The sequence below is a fragment of the Brachyistius frenatus genome, unplaced genomic scaffold (assembly GCF_029030835.1).
Source record: "Brachyistius frenatus isolate BFR_SWC_R1_liver_20210118 unplaced genomic scaffold, ASM2903083v1 Contig_60, whole genome shotgun sequence".
NCBI classification, from domain to species: domain Eukaryota; kingdom Metazoa; phylum Chordata; class Actinopteri; family Embiotocidae; genus Brachyistius; species Brachyistius frenatus.
Window position 1 is genome coordinate 109,690 of NW_027210659.1, and position 24,604 is coordinate 134,293.

The following is a 24,604-nucleotide window of genomic DNA, read 5'->3' on the forward strand; positions in this document are numbered from 1 at the left end:
GTGAGTAGCGTTGGGGAATGTGACGTATACAGCGCGAGAGGATTCTTCACATCACAGACGTTTCGTACCAACGTATCCATCCCTGTTATATCTCTGGTTTTGTTAGATCATCAGCTTTGTTGTATAATAGGTTTTAAATCACTGGATCCAATTAAAATAGGTATTCCTATATGGTTATTTTATTTAGAACATTTACAGAAATTAATTCCCAAAGAATTTACTACATCTGCAAATCTAATTCTATACCTTTTGATTGTACTCCAACAAACATTCAGATTCAGGGGCCGGTCCTAATGTTAACATTTGAGTCTTGATTGATTACATCAAGACAGCAGTGATTTTTTTTTTTTTTATGTTCCTTTAATTTGGTTATTCAAGACTCTTTTGCATGTGAATGGTGTGCAGCAACGGGACGTTCATAGAGCACAGAGAAGCTACAACCTTCGTGAGTACTCCAAGTTTGGTCGTATTGAATTAGACTCTGTATCCAATATTATCTATTTAATATTAAAGATCTTGGTTCGGAGGGCATTAATTACATCTACTGTTCAGCTACAACATGAGGGCCAACTTCAAGTTTTCCATGTGGCAAAAACACCCACACTTTGATTGTCTCGTGAGAGTGGAAAACCCTCTGAAACATATTTAGACTCTGATGAGAATCTAAAACTCTACTGAAATCACACTCGTGACATTTTCTTTTGGCTTGCAGCTCTTTAAAGGAGTGAAGCTCAACAACATCGTCCACCGTGGTGAAACTACTATCTACCTAAATCAATAGATAATTGACAATGCATACAGATGAGGACTGAAATGTGTATGATCAAATTCATAGCAGGTCTTCACGCTGTGTCCGGGGAGTATCGACAGCAGACGTCATGATACTGAATTAAATGGCAGCTTCAGCTCAATATAGCCGTGTAACGCTGAAATCCGTTCTTTATGCTTCCCCAGTGTACGAGCTCCGTCCTTCATCCTGGGGAGCTGTCTGAATGGGGACGCACAGAAGAGGATGTGAGGACTGTCCTTTCATGCTGCCGGAGCAGAAATGCCTGAGTGAATATTTCAGTCCCAGTGAAACTGCTGGCAAAGCGCTCTTTACTGGGAGCCTCAAACGAGCGGCGCTCGTCCTCCACGAGCCGAGCGGCACTTGAAGATACGCGGAGGAGATGTTACAGGAAAGGATGCCGCCTGGTGTGTGGATTCATTTCTGGGCTGACAACAATCAGGTGGGTCTGCTCGTCCTGCATACCGCGTGGACGACGGAGACGGAGCGAGGACCCGCAGGACAAACGCGTCCGTCTCCGACTGAAGCTCACAGATTCAACGTGAGACTAAAAGTAAAATCTCGAAGTCAAAATCCAAATAAGGTACATTAGTTGAAATATAAACCCATTTCAAGCAAAGTGTAAAATGGAAACAAAACAAAAAAACTGATTGGGATGATTTGCAAATCACGTAAATCGATATGAACTGAAAAACAGACCAAGGTAACATATAAAACCATGAAACTAAGATATATCATTGTTTTTGGATTCAAAATGAGCATATATATGCGTGTATATATATACACATATACACACACACACACACACACACACACACACGATTTCTCAGTTTCAACATGTTATCTTTGGTCTATTTTCAATTAACTATGGGTTTACATGATTTCCAAATCATTGCATTCTGATTTTATTTCCATTTAATCATCTGTGGTTTTAAAAACCTAAAGTATAGACAGGCTCGACTTCTGTGTTATGTTCCAAGTAAAAGGTATAACAAATAGTTGATACACATCTTTAACTGTTATATGTGCTTTTTTTTTGTTTTGTTTTTTGAAGCGTGTATCTAGTCATTTTAATAACCAGGCTCACGTGTACATTTTCCACCAAAACAAGTTTCCCTCCGACACCGTTTTGCTTGAAACAGATGATTGTGACTGGTTGTGTGTCCGGAGTGTGTCCGGATCGTTCTCCAGCGCTGCGAGCAGCGTGAAGAGACGACTGGCTGTGAGACTGGTTTTCCACTCAGGGCTCATGGACGTGCATCCTCTGCATTGAGAATATAAAACAGTCATAACAGTCGCTCGGGCTGGTTTACTTTGCTTCATGCGGCATTCGCTGAACTTCTGACTACATTTTTTGGTGGCATATGTTAATAATGCGAAACGTTAATGCTTCCCGAACTAAAGTATTGGAAATAAATCCTTCAGTGCTTCAAACCAGGTATGTGAGTAATGATATCAAGTTGATTCAGTGCCTGCAGTGACATTATTTTTCTGAAAATTGTATTTGGTTTAAACGCTTTTTATTCTGCAGCCTGTAAACACAAGAACACTGAACTAAATCCTGAATCACTAAACTGATCGGGAAAGTAGCAAAGTCGGCACATCGGGAGTTAAAAGTAAATAACGAGCTCCGAGTTTGTGAACGAACGCATCTTCAGTGCATCAAACTCCTGACTGGTTCAATCTTTTTTTTTTTAATCGATCCACTTTGATATTCTATCAACGTTTTTAGACTAGACATATAAGAATGATGAGTGCACGATGTGAAAGGAAGAAAGTGAATCCATTTCTCAGCATCTTAGCATCTTTCAGGTCATTGTTTTGGTTCCGTTGAATGTACATTTACTGTTTTTACTTCATCATCACAAACCTGGAGCTGTAACAAGCTGCTGTACGCCACAGCGATGTACATTCATCAGACTCAACTCCACGAATGATGATGACCTGCTGGTTGTAACAAAATAAAAAAGTTACTTTTTGTAAACATGTCGACCATATCAACCAAATAAGACTGTCAGCATCATATAGCAACGTGGCTAAAAATAAACTTCAAACCAACATCAGCATGATGGGAATAGACACAGTTTACTCCATTTTTTCCCCAAAGGAAGCCGCTGCAAAGACCTCCGACAACACTTTAACCATCCTCAAACCTTTGTCACATTTCATTACAACATCAGGATAAAATGAGAGTGGATGTGACAACTTTCTGGAATCAAAGACTCCTTCCTAGTTTCATCATCTATATTACTGTGCAGAGGTTTCTTAACGCCATTATTTTTGGTCTAATTGCCTAAAACGTCTAAATGGCACATCTGAAACACTACAGAGCAACAGGGATGCACCGAGTCTCACCCAGTGGATCAGGAATAGACCGTTAAAAATCTATTCATCAGCGTCTGTCGAAAACTCTGTTCATCTCAATAACAGTCCGCTGCTGACGCAGAAACACAGAGTCACATTTCACCCAACATACAAACGCATGGTCCACCAGAACATACATTCAGTGACAAACAGAAAGCACTGGTATCGGGTCAGCATTCACTTGCACATTTGAAACAACCACCGGAAACGCCTAGAATTCTTTCTTTCTCAAATCTTTTTATTGATTTTGCAAATACTTTAGACCGAAAAGGAGAACAGGACTACCTCCAGGAAGTTGGGACACAGAAAACATTACATTCAGCTGTGTGTCACCTGGAGGTAGTGTAACTGACAAACTGCCACTGAATACAGAAATTTGAAATAAAACAAACAAACAAGTCGCTCTGAAGAGATGTGGTGTAAAAGTTGGTTCAAACAAAGACAAAAACCCCCAAAAAACGCCAGGAAACAAAACATGTTTTCTTCTGTTTTTAGTACATTTCAATTGAAAAACACCAAAAGGTCTTGCTTTCATTTCATAGAGCTCATTAAGAAATGAAGTACAAATGTAAGCTGATGGCCCGATGACAGGCGTCTGTGTGCTGGCGAATGAAAGTGATTGGCAGCTGCCTCAGCTCAGACCTCCAGGCTGCTGCAGTGTTTCTAGTAAAGCACTGCGTCCAAGATGATGACATATTTATTTTAGCCAAGCCAAAGTCAGAGAGATGTCCAAGTTGATATCAGATTCCTTCTGTCCTATCATCGTAAGGGCTCTGAAGCGAGGCTACTTCAGGTTTATAGAGCAGGATGAGCTCAGCTCTCAGGGCTCTCTGGGTTAGTGAAATAAGAGGGAAGGAGGAGCTGGAATAAGAGAAGATGCAGCTGACGGCAGCAGGAAACTCTGCTCGGGTTTCAGTTTCACCTCCAGAAGGAAAGCAGCTCCTGCAGCCGGCCGACACGCAACACTGAGCCGGAGTTTAAGGTTTAGTCCTGGCAGCAGGTTGGGTAAACAATATGCTGATGTAGTTATCACTAAATATTAATGTCGATCCATAAATAACGTGGTTACACCGTTATCAGGATTCGATGTCGAGTAGTTAGGAGGTCGTTTTATGATCACAACAGACCCGTAGAAAAATTCTTTGCAAGTGAAAATGTGTGCAGAGTTTTATTTTCTTTGCATGTTTTATTAATTTATTTTGTTTGCTCTTTTTTTTTCTGCCAAAAGACATAAAGATAGTAAAGGCTAGAAGTCAGAATCATGTGGATAGACTGTCGTCTAAATCCTGTTTCAAAAGAATTCATTCATTAAAAGTTTGAGAAAAACCAGAATCTCAATTTCTATTCCAGAAGTTATCGTACACACATACTCAGTTATTCGTCTGAAAAACTGACCCATCACCTCAACTGTGATCTAGTTTGCACACAAACTAAAATCTCCCAAAATACCTTATTTACAATGATATAAATGCAGAAATAAATCTGCAAATAACCACATTTGAGAAGCTGAGCTCACGTATATTTGACATATTAATTGTCACATCCATTCATGTGGTACAGTGACAATAAAATTCCTCCGTGACCACAGACTTCAAAAGTACAGGACTCTAAAACTGATATTGATGATAATTTGTTTTATTTGATTAATTCTTGAGTCACCACAATGAATAATATGTAAAGTATATAGTTACGAAATAAGTGTAGTCGGCCTGTCAGAGCCTCTGATATCAGATTTCCCTCAGTATGGAGTAACATGACCTTCAGAGAAGATAGCTGCCAATGATCTCCGCTCACGCTCACTTCCTGCTATTTTTATTCCATTACTATTCACTTTTGAACATTTTATGCACTTTCTTAATGGCACAAATTACTTTGTTGCACAGGAAATGGCTGATGGTCCAAAAAGACGCCCCAGAATCCTTCTAAAGATGGAAGATCTACGGCACACTTCAACCACAATGTGCTTTTATAGAGGAGCAGTTCTCCCAGTTCAGAAAAACACTTGGACGAGATTCACAACGACAATTTGATTAAACTGCAGCTGAAGCTCAGGAAACAAACCAGGAAAAGGAAAAATTGCAGGTACAGCACATAATTCCATCGATTCCTGTAAATCTGGCATTTACAATGAGGGAAGTTGCCGCACACATCTGCAGCGATGTCACATCAGGTTCAGCTCAGTTCAGCTGATTAAAAGTGCAGAACGAGGCGCGACCACCAGGAGCGCCGTTTCATACGGACCGACCTCTGACCTGAACTTGGCCTATACCCACATACACAAGATTCAGTTATGGAACCTGGAAAACATGCCAACATGGACCGCCAGATAAAACACATGTTACTGATCTGCCTCGCAACAGTAAAAAAACTAAAAATGCTGTCATTGTGCTGGAGTACTTTATATACTCTCATAAAACCTCAGTTATTACGTGTTGATATTAAATGTCGACTTGCCAGGATGCATGTTGCTGTTGAGAACTCATGTTTTGGGAACCAAGAAATACCTGTAGCAGAGGTGCTAATAATGATTTTTTTCATTAAAGATTAATTTGTTGAATCTTTCTTAAAGATCTAGTTGCCTCTCAATAGTGTTTGAAATTAACACTTGAAATGTTTGTTCAAAAATAGTCATGCAATAAAAAGTACAAACAAATGTGTTGATGTAATTTCTGGGAACTATGAATGCACCATAATAGTGTCATTGTCCATGTTATCAGCTGATAAAAGGAAATATTCATTCCAGCTATTGTGTCCAGGTTGAAAGAAGCGCAATAAGGTGTCTGCAGGTTTTCAAGTGTTGCAAACAGATAGCCCAGTTGCTAGTTGCAAAGACAACATTGGTCATACGAGCAGGAGCCCCTTTTTATGCCCAGCTGATGAACCGTCATCCCAGTTATAATGACAAGACCAAAAAGAAGAAAACAACAAAAGATCTTCTCCTGATTTCTGGACTACATTGAACCAAACGACATGATGCCCAGTCAGAGGTTAGACGTGGCCTTCTCCTACCACAGCTTTCATCTCCAGCAAAATCCCAAAGCTCAACACTGATGCCAGTTTGATTAGTTTTACCAAACACATTTGGAGACCAAAGGTCAGCCCATTAAGCATGCCGAGCCTCACGAACAGATAGTCGAAGGCTTTGTAAGGTCGTCCTTCATTCACCAGTCCCGTCGGTCTCATACAGCAGCTGCAATCGCTTCCGCTTCTGATGGCATGTTTGGGAACTGGAAGATCCCGAAGGAGGCGGCACATAGTGGCGGTGAAAGACCAAGCACACAACATGTGGACGGCAGCGACGGAGTTCGGTGTCCCAAGTTTGCCGTTCATGGCTCACAGCTTGAGGTGGACGAAGGTGGTCTGTCTCAGCTGAGTGTCGCAGATGTTCGACCACGGGGGAAGACGCTCGTCCAATATTCTCAGCATACGCAGCTCGATGGAGTCGACTTCAACACGTACAGAAAGAACTGGGGATGGCCATCGAATGGCCACAAACACGCGTCTCAACCAGGTGAAATTCAACCTTTTATATAACGTAGAGCCTGGCGCAGCAGAAGAGGATTTCTATCTGACAGCGACAGCAAGTCAGGAGGGAATTGTTGAAAATATAATCAGTCTGTCGGACATGTCGTCCCGCTGTGGCGGCAGGGACACGGATGATTCCCAGACGGCAGCGTGCAAACTGGCAAAAGTTCCCCATCGGAAGCTGGCGGCGACCTCTAATGGTGCAAACCAAAGACCTCGCTCAGCTGCACGGTTGCAATGGAATTAAATATAACCATTAATATTTCAACCCGAGGTGGAACAGGGCTGCACAGGTGTGAAGAAATGACGGAGGAGAATTTCATCTCTGAAGAAGAATCCACAAGCAAGGCAGTATCAAAGATTAATATTAATAATGAAAATAATAAACTATATTTGTGTCGAACCTTTCATGCAAGATATGTCGACTTTTCAAGACATATAATTTTTTCCCCTCGGAGATATAAAAAGAGACGAATTCTATCAAAATAAACAGGAGGACTCCCTCTTTCTAATGTCTGTTGATCTGAGACAGCAAATGTCTGCATAGTCCTGAGCATAAAACTGACATGACATTCCACCTATCCATAAGAAGTAAACAAGGGAAATAAATATGTTTGTCTGGTGACGTGCTAGTCGAGCAGTTAGCACGTATACCACACGGGAACATGTGACCCGAGCAGAGTCCCCCGGCAGTATTCACCAAATCATCATGGTTTGGATATTTCTTCATTATTAAACAATATATCCTACAAAGCTATGAAAATATAAATCTACCGGCAGCATTTAATGGTGAGATACATGTAAAAATATAACAGACTTGGCATTTTTTCTTTCTTGTATATAAACACTGACATAAAAGAATCTGCAATTATTATCATATCAAATAATGAATGATCTTGTTGAGGCTGAAAAAAACAAGCCAGATACAGAATGTGTGGCTGAGAGCTTCACAGTACCGGAGTGAAACCATGCTGGACCCGGTCCAGGGTTTATGGGGTTGAACGAGGATGAAATGAATCTGGGGACGGTTGCAGCGACGGAGCCTCTCCTGCTCAACTTTTATAGCTGGACGAGCAACAGATGAAGACGATTCTGGAGCTTCTCCTCCGAGCCCGAGGAACGGAAATGGAAACGGTAACCGGAGCCTCGCGTCGGGAGCTCGGTCGCCTCGGGACGGGCGGCGGCTAAAAGTGTTGACGAGGTCGGAGCGCCGCTCTTGTAAACGAGGATTAAACGTGACGTGACATTTTGATTTCAGTTCTAGTTGTCTTGCGCCGCGTGTACACACGAACACGGCTCCGCGGAACGTTTCGTTCCCCGCCGGCCCACTAGGGGGCAGGATTCACTGGCCTGGAAGCTAAACAACGAAAACAACACTTTGGCCATCATTTTGTTGAATTATTATGCACAATGAATACAAAAGTGAAGTTCTTATTGAATTGGATTGTTTAGAAGAACAGAATTTATGATCAAACTCGTGAGCATGAACTCAACAATAAACTTTTTTGTCAAGAACTGAGACGATGCTTTGAGGTCTGGGCTGTCTTGTGGCGGTCGGCGGAGCAGCACATGGCTGGTGTTCACGCAGAGACTCGGGTACTTTAGAGGGGGAGAGGGTAAACCAGGGGATTTTCTGTTGCTACAATTTACAGATGTCCCCTAAACGCCTCCCGTTCAGACAGTCGGTAGACGCGACAGTTTTCCGAAGGATCCTCGGTTCCTCGGTTCCTCGGGAGCTCGACAGCGAAGCATCTCGTCAGCGTGTGCAGCTAAAAACAGCTTTTTAAATGTTGTTGCTCCTTCAGTCAGTCTTGATATGTTTCCAGGAGTTTGTCTTTACGAGCCATTGCCGTCAAATATTTTTTTTAAAAACCAGATTTGAGGTTTTCCACCAAGGAGTGTTGTTGCTTCCACCGAACTAGAAAGACCATCTTTCTTTCTGCAGCTTCTCACTTTTCTTAAGCGGATATGTTTTGCCTCTGAGAGCCTGTCTCATAGAGCACTCATCCTCCCCACATACGTTTCAATGAATGATGTTACACCTTTTATACGCATAAAGCGATTGTCACTGTAAAGTATAAAAACCTCAGGAAGAGTAGCGGCTGCTGAGCAAGCATAAAGAACTTTACCACAGTCACACTTCAGTCATCACCAAACATCTGCTACGACCCCAGTCCATCATTTAATCACTTCAGGGCTTCTATTATCCTCTTTTTCAGTTTTTATATGATGGGACTCCACCAGAGTACTTTTTCAATGATTCACAGTTCAATAAAATCCTAATTGATCTTCTACCGGCCCTTTCTGAGCCCCTCGGTTCACCCTCCGCCTCCCTGAAAACTCACTTTCAACCGACGTGCAACGTCACATAAATGTTACATGATTCTAAATCGTATCACTGCTCAATATTCAAATAGACAAGTCAAGCATTTCCTCCCATGAACCATCAAAAACAAATACTGTAAAAGGACTACGGTGAAAATACAGGCCTCAAAGTAGAGACTCAACAAAGGTGAACACGGCGTTAGCCACCGACACACGAAGTAGAAATGATCCAAAGTGAGTAAACAACGGTTATAAAATGACCTGTGAACAACAGAACTTTCTCAATTTCGGAGATGGGTTTGAATTTTTTCCATCATGGCTGCACATGTGAAGGAAATCCAGAGGAATTGAGAGTCTGATTGGTGAGACTTCACAAAGATGCAGGAAAAATAAGCAACTTACGCCGGATACCAGACTTTATTTTACGGCACAGACCGAGTTGCTTCGTTACAATCAACTATCGGAAAAAGCCTCCGTACCAAATTTCTATTTGCAGGCTACATCCACACAGATACGTTTTCATTTTTAATACCAGTAACTTTTGCTACGTTGCATCATAAACAGAAGTTCTGCTGAAGGTATTACAGGGCAAGGTGAGCCTTTCAAACCACCTTTAGGAGCCAAATATCTCCTCATTTACAGTCAGCGAGGCTCTTCAACCTCTCCTCATCATCAAAACAAACCCAGCTTCTCCAACAGGACCTCCTGCTTCCATCTATCAAACCGGGGCCACTTCACTACAAATTCACAGACTGGTTGTTGTTGCTTGTCCTGATTTAATCTATCTGATGTTTTTTTGTTTTTGTTTATCATCAATTAAAAAAAAAAAAAAAAAAAAAAAAACCTTACAAATGTGTAATGTTAAAAAAAAAAAGACGATCTGTTAAAATCATAATCTGTAGAGTAACTTGTAGCTAAAACTGTTAAATAAATAGTGGAAAAGAAAAAAAGTTGCCCTTGAAAGTGTTAATTAGACTGAAGAATAGCGGACTAAATGTTTGATGGACGGTGTGACTCTACACCTGCGACCCAAACCAGGCGGTGAGAGGGCGATTATGTAGAGATGTAACCTGATAAATCATTCATGCTGCAGGTCCAGAGGTGGCGTGGACCGACCCGTGGACCGGACCGTGGACCGGACCGACCCGTGGACTGACCCGTGGACCGGACCGTGGACCGACCCGTGGACCGGACCGTGGACCGGACCGACCCGTGGACTGACCCGTGGACCGGACCGTGGACCGACCCGTCCTCCTCACTGACTACTGAACATCTGCTGGCTTTTCGGGCAGCAGCAACACGATGGAGGCTTGATTCATACGCAGGTAAACAACAACCCCACCTGGACTACCTGGAACACGGGAAACCATTGGTTGTCATTCTCAGCGGGACAAACATAGTGAAAGCCCCGGTGAGGACGCGGTGCGGCCGGTTACCGGGCGGGAGGAGGAGGTCTGTCAGCCCGCAGACGCACCTCACAGGTTCACCTCAAATTTCACCTCACGCTCAGCTGCAGGGAAGAAGAAGAATTTTTGGAAAAGAATACGCCTCCTGTATCAAAACGATGTAATCTCCTTTGCCGGCTTCATCCGTGATGATTAACGATCTGAAGTCTGTATTTTTTGAACATTTAGACTCACAGCATTTCCATTGATCTGAAAGTTTCCTTGATTATTCTCTACGTATTGACAGGCCAGCCTCATTAACATTCATATTTCACAACAACATCTGACAACGTGTTTTTCAGCATAGATTTCAAGGAGTCACAGGCTACTGAAATAAGCTTTTTAAATGCGGACGAAGGAACGTCAGGATGTCACATTTAAAAGTTGATCAAATAGATAATGTGCTGATGAAACGATCATTAATGACGATTGTTGCTGCAGAGAAATGCGTCCCGTTGGATTTCAGGTTACTCAAAATGTACGAAATTAATCTCCGTGTACGTGTCGATGAAAAAGCATTTGATTCGTGGATGTCCAGAAATAAAGTTGCAGCGTGGATGCATCGTGTCTCTCGCGAGCTGCTCCGATTCTCGGCGGGCAGCAGAAAGCCAAACACCGGCCGGAGGGAAACTTGGTCCGCACCATTCATCTCCTCTGACAAAGCGACGGTTTCAATTGATTCCCACATGAAACACAGGACACACCGCTGAAGCTGAAGCTGAGCTCCACACGGGCTGAAGTTAAACACCGCGGTGCGGGACAGCGGCACCGCGGTGCGGGACAGCGGCACCGCAGCAGCCGCCTGTTCATTCCGAAAACTGTCACAAAAAGCGGACACTTACCTCCACCGGCTGTCCGCTGTCCACCGGGAGGAGAAGAACAAGCTCAGCGCGTCCGAAAGCCTCCGAGGACACTTTGTCGCTGGTGTTTTTTGTTTCCGGTTGTAGAAAATTAAAGTCCCGCTCCGGTGTCAGTTTGTATCCGGACAACCAGCTCACAACGTGGAGTGGAAGCGGCTGAAGCAGCGACGGTCCCCGGCCAGCCTGCTGTCGACGCTCCGCACGGGATGAGCGCTTTGCGGCCGCGCATGCGCACGATGACTGTTGCTGCAAGAAAAAAAAAGATCGTGTAATTTGTAGATGGTTCACTGTACGGCAAAATCGAGTGCAGCTTCACGTCTGGAAAGTTGTGCTTGTCCCCCGTGTTTTTTAAATCAACTCATGAGTTCACCAACTGGACAAACTAAGTTTCCAAAAGTTGCATGTTCACTCACGTTGCATGTCATTTCTGTCCGCCGTGACTGGAGGCATCATGGTTCCAGGATGTTTTAACACCGTGAGGGACTTTTCTTTTGCATTATAATCACTTTGCCCAAAGGATGAACTGATTAGCTTTTGATGGTCAAAGGTCAAGGTTTCTGTGACCTCACTACATTTGCGATCATAACTCAAGAATTACTAATTCTAATAAAATTTCACAAAAATGCCTTACGGGGAAAACAAAACAAAAAAATGAAATGTTGACATTTTATATCCAAAAAGTCAAAAAGTATAAAAGGTCAATTTCACTGTGACTCCATCATGTTCTGTCTGATGTTTGTGAAGCACAAAAAATAGACTTCAAAATTACAACTTTGATGTGACTTTCTCAGGAATGTTATGGAAACTGGGCTCAAGATTAATGGATGATCACCCACAATGTATTCTACTGTGTATACAAGCCATCCCATGCTGCCATTTAAATAGACATGCATGTCTTGATCTGCAGCCTCTAATTTAACTTGACGCTACACTTCATTCCCTTACAACACTGTTTGCTCTTAAACCGTGTCCAGGCTGCTGTAAAGTCACCCTTCAAACCTCTGCTGGCCGCGTGCACCTCGTTCTGGTTGGAACGTGATACTCTGAAGGTTTCAGAGAATCTCACGTCTAATTTAACTGCAGCCCACAACAAAGTCAGTCACTACCCTTGACAATCCTTGAGTTATCCACAGAGAACGTGACGGGAATGGATAATTATCATCTCCTCAAACTGTATAGCAACTTCAAAAGCTACATCGGCTGCATCTGGAAAAAAAAAATTGTCTCAATGCTGGTACGTGACTGACATGGAAATGTTATTTTCTTGTTTTGTGAAGCAATTTTTTAAAATGTCCGACTTTAATTGCCAAAGCTGATTAAAGACTGAGATCTGTCTGTTTTGACATATTTTCAGGATATGATTCGGTTAGATCATGCTTCAGTTGCTACAATTGAATATGCTGTTTGGGAAAAATTCACTCAAAAGTTCAGTATGAAAGTAGGTTTACTCGTTATGTTTGTGATCAAATAATGTGTGCAGCATATTTAAGGTGCAGTGTGGTGTTGCAGATTGCAACCACGAAGACCTCCCTCACCTCATCCTCCGCTTCAAAGTGTGTTAGAAGTGTTGAAGTAATGAAAACACAAACATTCTTAGTTTCAGGAGACTATACATTAATGTAAACATAACTATGAATATTTTGTTCCAACGCTGCCAATAGATCCACTTAAAGCCTTCACGATGAAGTTGTTTTCAAAATGTAGGTGCTGTTGCAAATTAGTAGCATCATTTCCATTTTACCTACATTGGGACAGTCTCACGTTTGTGCCTAAAACTATGTTTATATGAACAATTGCATATATTGTTTATGTTTTATGTCTCTATCCTGTCGCGGATTAACTCTTCTTTTCTCTTGCTGCATTCGATTCTGTGAAGCTCATTTAAATACAAGAACGGGACAGTGGGATTTGCATGAAGATTCACAGCCGAGGTGTGAAGATTGTTAATGTGTCATTTTCACAGCAATGCAAACATGACACCCTGGGAATTAGATACTGCTCAACAAAAAAAACATGTGTTTTGTGTACAAGTTGACATGAAAGCACCTGTTTCAACTGCCATCAGACGATTAAATGTCCGTTATCAGCTGTCATCGGGACCACAGATATGGTTAGTAGGGCCCTCCGCCACCTCCTAGCTGTCATATGGGCTGCTATCAGTGATATACAGTATCATTTACAGTTGTAGTAGAACTTTGTCATCATGGTAACCATGACCCCATGGTTAATGTTGGTAGATGGCCGTAGTGGCTGTGAGATCATGGTTTTGGTTAAAATAAGTACGTTAATTATGTTCAGTAAAAATAAGTAACGTAACCGACTTGTTTTGGAGCAATTATTTACATAGAAGAATCAATTTATTAGTTATTCTGGAGCTTTCAATCATATCACACCATAATCCTCAACATGAGAGGTTGCCCAATTGTTCCTGAGCTCTTTAAGGACCTCCCATCCATGTCAACCAATCAGCAACCAACAATTACGTCACCCGTTGGTTTGTGAACGTTATGAATCCTCCAGTTCAGAGTCTGTCCGTCACCATCTTTGCTAGTTCGGAGCGGTTTGGAGGAGGAAGTGACCATATTTGGACGAGCTGGGGGAGGAGCCAGCGGTGGATCTGACCGATCTGATCGGAAACCTGACGATACTACGCCCCGCCCACCGATAGCTGTAACCTGACTGCACCACAGGCCTGTCAATCAAACAGACACGCCCCCAAAAACAGGTCTTCTTGAATCTTCTTTTCTAATGAATGAGGGATTATTTTCAGATGGACCTCCAGAAAACTAAGAAGAAGGAGTGACTTTAGCTAACAACACCGAGAGAACTGATGGACACATTTTATTCACTTTGGATTTGATGAGAGAAGTTGAATGGGAGTCTATGGAGCCGGAGGCTTTTTGGAGCCGACCTCTAGTGGCACTCGCTGGTATTGCAGCTGAAGACACTTCAGCATTGGCCTCATTTTTCAGGGCCAGAAGCTACGAACACTTTTATATACAGTCTTTGATGTCAACATGATCTCACCACAACATTATTCGTTCTGCGTTTCGCTGTCCATTGCTCTCACTGTAGGCCTCTCGAGAGACGGGGTGTCTTCACCCCCGCCTGCATTCATTAACCTCTGGTGGCTGCAACCAGCAGTTTCCCATGTGAGAGTCGTCTGATACTTGGAACCTTAACATCGGTGTGGTGCAATTACTGATGCTATTAAACAGTAAACAGACAGGATAGTTTTCAAGACACACATGCATTCACACAAAGACAGAGTTGGACGGACAGCACAGGAGAGCGCACCGGAAACACACTGCCCTTCACTGCCATGTTAAATTATTGACATATTTTAATTAGAGCCTATACCGCTATGATTGTATAGTACACGTGATCACAGACCTTTTCACTGCATAATGTGCATCTCTAACTTCTCCAACCTGTTAACATGGGAACTAACATGAAAATCAAGACATTCAGCGAGCGCAACACAGTGCAGGCAGTGTGACCCGGGACCAGTTGTTGGTATTTCTACTTTAAACTATGAAACTGACCTCTTTGGATTTACCTGCTGTCAAATTAAAGTGGTTCCATCAGAGCATGACGTGAGGGAAAAAGTACCCAGATGTGCTGATCTCTTCCATGTGTAGCTGAAAGCATTTTTGGTTCCCAGAATAAGCAGCAAAGTGGCGCCTCGTAGATTTTATTTTCACTCCTGTCAGGTGCAAAAAGCACAAAAGCTTTCCCAAAGCAGAATGCAAGGCAATTCAGGTAACACTAAATAATCCTGCCGGTGAGTCACCACCACGGCGCAGATTAATGCACGAGGAAGTGCACCACATTCAACGTCTCATTAGCCAAATGAGCAGAACGGCACTTTATTCAGATTAGTTCACGCCAAGTCATGTCAACAATTACAGTAATTGCAGCAATCTCCATGCTTAGTTGGCTTTTCTTGTTAATTAAACACCCTGGTGAATAACCACACAGAGTTTTAGCTGGAAGTTGGGCCGGGGGCTGATGAAGATATGACATGTGACAGCTGATCATTAAGGCTCCAGTGGTGTTCGAGCTCGAGTGTGTACACCCCTATTACTGTTTCCTGCTCCTCTTCTCCTTACTGCCTTTCCTTTTCTCCCACATTCTCCCACCCGATCTCACTCTCTCTCTCTCTCACACACACACACACACACACACACACACACACACACACACACACACACACACACACACACACACACACACACACACACACACACACACACTCAAAGCTGCGCCCTCCATCTGGCATGTGCTTAACGCCACAGACGTCAGGTCCCCCACGTCTATCTATAACACCGTGCATCACCAGCCATCTCAGCCCTTCAACTGGAGAGGACGATCTGTCATGTTGCACTACTCTGTAGCTCTGCATGCTCAAGTAACCCTGTTTAGATGGAGAGACACACTGGCTGTTGTACTGCTGCATCAGCAAAGTGCTGGGTTACAGGGGTGAGGCTGTGTACGTGTGTGTGTGTGTGTGTGTGTGTGTGTGTGTGTGTGTGTGTGTGTGTGTGTGTGTGTGTGTGTGTGTGTGTGTGTGTGTGTGTGCGCGTGCGCGCGTCAGAGCTATGTCTGCGTCACTTAGCAGCAGGTGGACTGTGGAGTGAGAAAGCCTCCCTCTCTGCAGAAGCCTTCCAGCCTGTTTTCATACACACACGTTTTGATGGTTTTCACACTTGGTATCTGGTCTGGTTTCATCCTTCTTACAGTCCTGTGGATTTATGGAAGTTTAATAACGAGCAAACTGTTTTGCAGCTAACCTGATATGTACAAACCTGTTTCCACAAAAGTTGATAGGCTGTGTAAAATGTAAATCATGTATTCAATAATTATTGAAAATAGAATAAAGATTTTTGTTTTTTAAATGTTTATCAGAGACATTTTCATAAACATATGCTCATTTTGAATTTGATGACAGGTTTCAAAAAAGTTGGGAGAGGAGCAACAACAGACGGGAAAAGTTGTGTAATGCTAAAAAAAAAACACCTGGTTGAACACTTCAAAACTAATTAGTTTAATAGACAACAGGTCAGTGAGGTACACGGCCGAATACCAGTATAGATCTTCAGGCCTTCAGGCAGCTCTGCACGATAAATAGCCATAAGGAGAAATCACTGCATGGGCTCAGGAACACTTGTGAAAACCATCGTCTGTGAACACAGTTCATCGCTGCGTCCACAAATGATGTTAAAACTCTCCAAAGAAGAAACCAGATAGAAACATGATCCAGAAACACCGCCGCCTTCTCTGGACCGAGATCATTGAAGATGGACTGAGGTGAAGTGGACAACTGTCCTGAGGTCTGATGGATCACAATCTGAGATTCTTTTTGGAAATAGCGGACACCACTTCCAGAGGAGAGGGATCATACAGCTGGTTATAGTGCTAAAGCCAGCATCTGTGATGGTACAGGGATGCATTAGTGCACATGGAATGATTAGCGTGCACATCTGGGAAGGAACCATTAATGCCGAATGATATATTCAGGTTTTGGAGTCCAGACCTGTCACCCATTGAAAACATTTAATGCATCATGAAATGAAAAATACGACAAAAGAGGCCACGCACTGTTGTGCAGATAAAATCCTATATCAGACAAGAATGGGACAAAGTTTCACTTTTAAAACTCCAGCCAATGGCCTCCTCAGTACCCAGATGTTTACAGAGTGTTGTTAAAAGAAGAGGTGATGCAACACGGTGGTAACACGGTGACCCTGTCCCTACTTTTTTGAGATGTGTTGCTGCCATCAAATTCAAAATGAGCATATATTTTTTTATAAAACAATACAAATTTCTAATTTTTAACATTTGACGCTTTGTCTTTGATCTGTTTTCAATTAAAAATGTGTTTACATGATTTGTAAATCAATGCATTTTGTTTTTCTTTACATTTGACACCGTTCCAACTTGTTAGGAAATGGACTTGTAAAAGGATTGTTTTCAACATTTTGCAATGAAATGAATTAAAGTTGTTTGAGAGCAAAAACAGAGTATTAGTCTGGTGTTCCTAATAAAGTGGTTGGTGCGGCTATGCTCACAGCACTAGTAGCTTACCATTAGGAATGATGACAGAAGTTTGTAAAAAAAAAAAAAATCAATTTGATCTTATTATGCAACTTTAGTCAGTAAAGCTCAGCAAAATTTAGATGAAAAGTCAGGTAATTATTAATCACCCTTTTGGAACAATCAGTGTCTCAACAAAATGGTGTGCCAATAAATCCAGTAGATGTTAAGATAGGCTGTGTCAGTATGATGATTCTTGTCACCACAAATAGTTGGATAAGATTTCATGGTAAACTATTCAGCAGATGCTGATACATCGTATTTCAGTGTGGTCCAAAGCAGCGGACCAACAGACTGACATTTCCATCATAAGAGCCAAATAGTAATTTGATGACACAGTATGGCTGGTGCAGCAGGTATAAAGTTGGTAAACCATAGAGACAGTTAGCTCATCATAAAAAGATTAAATTAAGCGTTTTAGTTTGAGGATGAAATTAGGACACCCCCCCCCCCCTAATTCTGTTCTGTGTAATTCTGTGAATGTGACATTTGCATGGAGAAGCTCACTTAGAAAATGAGTGAAATCCCATCATGAAGAACAAAGAAGAGAAAATGTATAAAACATTTATTCAATGTAAATGTGTTACTATTTAATTTTACTGCTTCATTGGAAAAAGTGAGTTTTTGGGTGTAATGACATCAATTAAAACTAACTGGAGGGAGAAGTTAGCAGCCGGAGTCAAATCAATGAAACGGGATTATAAATGTTGGTTCGGGCTCCTGATGTCGTGATTAACTGTTGAGAGTTTATTTATCTTTATATTAACAAACTGTCTATAAATGGAGATGATTTGCTTCTCTCCCTGGTTGAGGACACAAAGCTTTGATGACTTCAAATGTAAAACTGCAGAATTGTGAAAAAGGAATCATCGGAGCTGGTCAGCATTTCTGTCCATTAGTTCACTATAACCAGGTCTGATGTCCAATGGCAGGACGCCATGGTGAACAAGAGACTTCCTGGTGGGAATATGTTTTATACACGTCTGTTCCCCGAAACTTTTAACTGGAGTTTGTTCTGGCCAGTTGTTAAATCCAAGGGGTCAATTTGTTTTTCTTGTTTTGACTGGTATGTTTGTAGATTCTATACATTCATACTATTCGTACTAATTTGCCCATTTTATTGAATTGAACATGACTTGAGACTTCATATTATATGTTGCATTTACCATATATGACTCATCTGAAAACATGTTTCATGCCATAAAACAAATTAATGCAGAATCTAAAGATATTTGTATGAATTATTAGAAATTGTCAGAGATATTCACGACAACTTCTGTTCACATTCTGAATCCATTAAATTCAGGCAATCTGATAAAGATAAAAGAATTCAGTCAGTTTTAGACATTATCTGGTTATTCCACCAGAAAGTTGTCCATCTGTATAATTCATTTAAGTGGATTAGTGGCATGACAACTGATTTTTGAACTCTGCTGTAGCTTTTTCTGCTCACACAAACACACCCACAACACATGATGTTAAACAGCAGCAAGCATCTCATCCACAAATCACCTCCCTCCCCTGCTTTTCTCTTTCACACTTTCACTTCCACTGACGCACAAATGCTTACACTCCCTGAGTTCCATTTTTTTGTGTGCGAGTCACCTTCACCCTCGCTGTTAATCATCTCTTCCTCTGTTTGTCCTCACTGCAGATCTGTCCATCGCCTCCGTCTGCCCTCCAATGGCGAATTACATTCAAAGGAGTAGGACAGAAAAAGAAGAGAAAAAAAAAAGAGCTGAGTACAGCAGTGAAATAAATCAACAAAGTAGTGTTCGCTGTGTGTATTTAACAGCTAAAGGGATGTGGAGCAGTGATACCGCAGGTCTAAGTGCTGCGTGCTGGAAGCACACGTAGGTGTGGCAAACTTTTTAGTTAATGTTGTGAACACAAATGCAGGCGCATGAAGTGGTAAAGTAGGAGGACCAGATAATTAAAAGGTGTGTCACAGCCAAATTCAATCACGGCCAATCAAATCAGCTCTTGTCTGTCCCTTTAAAAACAGCGCGCATTGTCAGAAGTAAATTATTCACATTTAAAGCCCCCGATGCGATTCATTTATCAACCACACTGATAAACAGCAACGTTCTGCTGATGTCGTGTTAATAAATGAATCGCACTGGGAGCTTCAAGTGTGTCATTTACTTTCTCATCATTAATTAAATGGCCTAAAGCTGCCCGGTCTAAATTGTCCGAACCTTTTGTAAGTAAGGGATGCAGCGTCACGCTCCGAGGCCTGCAATGAAACGGTGAAAAGGCTTGCAATGAATTTGTTGTTAAACCAAGTGCTTTTTATCTTTTATGGCAGACTATAAAAATGTCCCATTTTAAGTTGAATTATGGAAATGAACAAAACTTTAATACGTACATCTCTTCCACTCTGTTTCTGGACCAGATCTATTCACTGAAAAGGCTGCCTGACACTAAAATGATTAAAATGAATGCATTATTGTTGTGCTTCATTGTTGTTGTTCAAAATTCTCCAATGTCTATATTATCCTTGGAGCCCAAGGTTGTTCAGTTTGGACGTAAAGTTTTGTAAATGTTACTGACTGGATTTGAGGATTCTTTTTACGTTTACGGGCGGCACGGTGGTGCAGTGGTTAGCACTGTCGCCTCACAGCAAAAAGGTTCCGTGTTCAAATCTGGTCCTGGGCCTTTCTGTGCGGAGTTTGCATGTTCTCCCTGTGCTTGCGTGGGTTCTCTCCGGGTTCTCCGGCTTCCTCCCATCATCCAAAAACACGGTTACCTGGTGCCGCTCTAATGGCAGCCTGTTGCAGCAGCTCCCCCCTGAGAGCCTCCCTGCTGTAGCGAAGACATTTCCCCTCGGGGATTAATAGAGTGAAATAAAAAAAAATTCCTAAATTTGCCTGGGGCTGAAGGGGTTAAACAAACTGCAAACAACGAGATGATTCAGTAAAGTTTTCGTCTCACAGCACACAAACTCCAGTCTTCTGCATTATGACTGGAATGTGCGACATGCCTGTCCACCACCTCAATCACCACACCCTCATTTTTCACCGCGCTACATAAAGGACATTGTACTTCTTAAATCGGCAACTAATGTTGGAGTTGAATAATACAATAAATTATTGTAAATAAATTACTGCAACAGGCTGTTTGATGATCAAGTGTTGATTCAAGAGGTCTTCGTCAAAGGGGTGAAAAGCCACCTTTCACAGAAGGAAACATGGTGACATAACATTTAAATGTTGGGATAATGGCACACACTATCAGAGTCTCTCACTCCTGTACACATTAGGTTAGGTTAGGTTAGGTTAGGTTAGGTTAGGTTAGGTTAGGTTAGGTTAGGTAGTTACTTTATTAATCCCCGAGGGGAAATTTTTTCGCTACAGCAGCATACAGAAGCAATAAGATAATAATAGAATAATAGAAAAGCAATAAAATAGCAGTAAAAAATATAAAATATAAAATGCACAGTATATACAGTACAGTATATATCTATATATATTATACAAACCAAGAAACACAGACAACAGTGTTATTGTTGTGTGATGGATTTTGCCAGAGGTGAGTTATTGTACAGTCTTATTGCAGTGGGCAGGAATGATCTCCTGTATCTGTCCTTGTGACAGCAGAGCTGGATGAGTCTATTGGAGAGCGTGCTCCTCTGTCCCTGCAGCAGGTGGTTGAGAGGGTGGACAGGATTATCCAATATGGATAATAGTTTGTTCAGCGTCCTCCTCTCCACCACCTTTTCCAGGCTGTCCAGTTTGCAGCCAATGATGGAGCCGGCCTTCTTAACCAGTTTGTTAAGTCTGTTGGTGTCACCGGCTCCAATGCTGCTCCCCCAGCAGACCCCAGTGAAGTACAGTTCACTGGCCACAACAGATGGTAGAACATCTCCAACATCTTGCTGCACACATTGAAGGATCGAAGTTTCCTCAAGAAAAAGAGTCGACTCATCCCCTTCTTGTAGACAGCGTTGATGAAACGAACCACAGATGGTTGCTATAATTAAGAAAAAGAGAGCTAAAGAGAGAAATCAAATCTTGGCTCCCTTCTCATGTCTTCACAGCTGACCAATCAGAGTGCAGAGTTACAGACACACAGACGATCTAAAGCTGTGGGTGTCATCAGTTAGGGTTCAGAATAAAGCCAGTCAAGCCTTCTATTGTTAAAATACTCACATACTGTGAATTAGTGTGTTTCGTGAACAAATATTGGACGTTTTAAATGTAAAAAAAAAAAGGCTAGAGACAAATGAAATACGACCTGTTTTGTTATCCAATAAGAGAAATCGAGGCTCACTAGGGATTCGTCATTTCCTCTTTCATCCCCTCTCTTACTTTTGGTATAAAACAGCTCAAACTGATGTCACCTTGCAGTATTTCTGTTAGCAGTTAGAGCTGCCAACCTGTGAAGCGGTTTTCACCTTCATCTCACCGTCGCCCAAACTCAGGATGACGCTGCAACGTACCAAAGCAAGAGCCGATGATCACACCTTTAAATCTGGATGGAAGCACTGTCAGAACCCATTTACAGCCGTGACATGGGGCAGTGTGTGTGCGTGAGATTGTGTGAGTGTGAGAGTTTGAGTGTGCCTGTTGAATTCAGGCTGCTGCATTTTGTTTTTCCACTTTAATGAAACCAAAGAAGCTGGAACACAAACTCACCACGTTAAAGCAGCCTGCTGCTTCCACACACTGTACGCCGTCCGGTGTAACCACAGTCCTCAGTGTTAGTGTAGCAGTGAGACCTTAGCCACTCTTTTTCGAGATTAAAAGGCCAATTCCCTCGCGCTAAAATGTTTTTCCAAAGTATACATCTGAAAATGCCAGCTAGGGAAAAGAGCTTTTTTTTTTTTTTTTTTTTTTTCAATTTGATACGTCAAACCTAAAGATAAATTTGTGACAACAGCAGATCCTTTTTCTTTTGGCAGCATCCACTTCACAAATTGACTAATTCGTTTTATGGTGGTTTTGTGTTAGCAACATGTTGCTAGCAACATTACTGTACTTGTACAAGTTATTTAGCCCTTTTTTCATCCGCAGTGCAACTTGCGGCAAAATTGCAAATTGGTGCAAGCGTGGAAAAAACACCTTGTGCTGCACCAAACCACCAAGGTCCATGTTGTACCAGGAATGAAAGTAGAGCCCAGTGTCTCAGATACGTTTGCCAAGTGCCTGTCACCTATGTTGACAGGTTTTTTTTTTTTGGCTTAATTTAGCTTTTTAATGTGACCAAGTGATAATGCACAGGATCCAGAATGAACTGGAACTTGCATCTTTGGCGATATGACAGTTTTATTACTGTATAAAATATAAAACTCATCCCTCATCCAACTAAATTACAAAAGAGGCCTTAACACAGGAGATGATGACGGGTTGAAATAAACTATGTTTAATACAAAAATCAAATCAACCATAACTTAACAACCAGAGAATGTAACCGTCAGGGAGGCTGGCGGGGAGGAATGTGTACAACAACAACAAAAAGGGAACATTAGACAACTGCAACGTAGGCAAGCAAAAATTAAACACCACTGCAAACAAACTATTTAGAACTAAAACAAACCATTTTACAGCACTACAATATGCTGCAGCTAAAGAAACTCAAACAAAACATGCGTAAAGACTGCCACCATTAGTTCACCCCGGCAGCCCGACTACAGACACACTGGTAGGAAGTGAAACAGAAAAACAGCCCAAACAATTTTGTATTAAGACAAACTAAAACCTAACAAATGGTGGAAAAAGAACAGTGGCAAGCTTCTCTTAGAAGTATCTGGTAAAAGAACTAAAGGAAAGAAAAGACATTAATATACAAAAGAAACTTTACACCAGCATCGTACAAGCTATATGCAGAGTGGAGACAAAAATAAATACCTTCCAGGCCTGAAACAAAGCCTTTCCCCTCAGTTGGAAACATGCAGGTGTCTGGAGACTATTTAAAAAAAAAAAAAAAAAAAAGGCAAAGTAAATATATTAAAATGCATCTTTTATTTTATCTTAAAAGCTAAAAGACACAGTTCATATTTATATTTGTTCACTACGAAAACCATTTTTTTCAGCAAATCTTTTAAAACAAAGGGGAACCTACCAAAATCACCACCAAACGAAGGCGGGCCTCAGCTCCAGCTCAGGTTTACAGAAAAGAGACCAGGTGAGCTTCCTGCCTCCCTTTATAGCCTCTCTCCTCCCTTCCTGCCTGGGTCATAGTGCTAGACATCTACATACCCCTCCACATTAAATAGGAGTGTTATTGCCATTATGTTAAGAATTTTGAAACTAATATTTGACAATAATATTCAATATTGATTGTAAGACTTTTCATCAAAGTAGTATTCCGTGAGATAGATGGTGAAAAACTGTTTCCTCTACATGTGTGCATCTTAAAATGGAAACCACATTAATGGTCCAAGGAGATTCTACCCTCATTCATTCTCTTCAACTCATTTTACTCGCTGCCACTTCGTCAGCCAACACACAACATGCCATCAATACTCAAGTATTGTGAGAGTGAGACGATACTTCACCCTCTCTCCAGAACACGAGGACATCATTGTCTTACAGAGGACAAAAATGTACTGAACAGAAATCCTACTTTTGTTTGGTAAAGCTCTTCCCGGTTGGTGGAAGGAGTGAACATTACAAGTGTGAATACATATTTCCGAGACATATTCCAGTCTGGACTAAAGCGGTGGACTGACCGACATTGTCACCCTTAGAGCCTTGGGGCTAGCGTGGCCAAACGGAAATGGAAAAAGGTTAAATAAATAAAACTACCAAAATAATCTTTGTTATCGTAATAACAATCAGCATTTTCACGTCAAGAACATATCAGTTTTCAGACTTTAGTTCAAGAACACAGACTGAACCACAGTTTAAAGCATTAACCATCAAAAGCTGCTGTAACAGCTCCGAAAGGGATGAAGCGTGAACGCTGCTTTTTATGTGTTCGTAGTGACTCTGGACGTGAGAGCCTTTGTGTTTCCTGTCTTCTTTGGCTGCCTGCGGCCAACAGCCCGAGGCCGGAGGAAGACGGACCACATGAAGCCCTGAATCACATGGAGCCGTAAATATTTGATGAGCTGCTGTATGTTTTCCGCAGTTTCATGGGCATCCAAGGTCAGAAGACTGCAGTCTCTCACACACACACACACACACACACACACACACACACACACACACACACACACACACACACACACACACACACACACACACACACACACACAC

At 41.9% G+C, this 24,604-nt stretch overlaps 1 protein-coding gene across 5 annotated transcripts in view; it reads right to left on the minus strand.

Moving 5' to 3' along the window:
* Positions 1-11,512, minus strand: part of LOC138625182 (spermatid perinuclear RNA-binding protein-like) — an 86,924-nt gene extending 75,412 nt beyond the window's left edge. For 3 of the 5 annotated variants that reach the window (XM_069705928.1, XM_069705930.1, XM_069705931.1), the window contains exon 1: positions 11,289-11,380. The gene's annotated coding sequence lies outside the window, so the exon portion shown is untranslated. Of the gene's footprint in view, positions 1-10,343; positions 10,512-11,288 lie in introns of all 5 variants that reach the window. The other 2 variants (XM_069705929.1, XM_069705932.1) reach the window with 2 other exon arrangements.
* Positions 11,513-24,604: the final 13,092 nt, after the last annotated feature.